A 251-nucleotide genomic window follows, 5' to 3' on the forward strand; every position below is an offset into this window, starting at 1 on the left:
CAGGTTCAAGGCCACGACAGGTATCTTCCTGCCTCCATTTCTGGGATGGACTTCGGGCAGAGCTCAGCAGGACCAAGGGCAGGAGGGAGCAGCAGTGTTGCCTGCAGGGAGCACGGGGGTCCCCAGGGCTTGCAGGGGGGTCCCCAGGGCTTGCAGGGGGGAAAAAGGAGGTCCAGGCTGTGGGGAGGCTGTGCTGAGAGTCCTGTACCCAGGGGGCAGCCACTCTCCTCTGCCTGCCAGAGGGGGGGTGG

Source organism: Apaloderma vittatum, unplaced genomic scaffold, assembly GCF_000703405.1.
Source record: "Apaloderma vittatum isolate BGI_N311 unplaced genomic scaffold, ASM70340v1 scaffold33652, whole genome shotgun sequence".
In the NCBI taxonomy this organism is placed as follows: Eukaryota; Metazoa; Chordata; class Aves; order Trogoniformes; family Trogonidae; genus Apaloderma; species Apaloderma vittatum.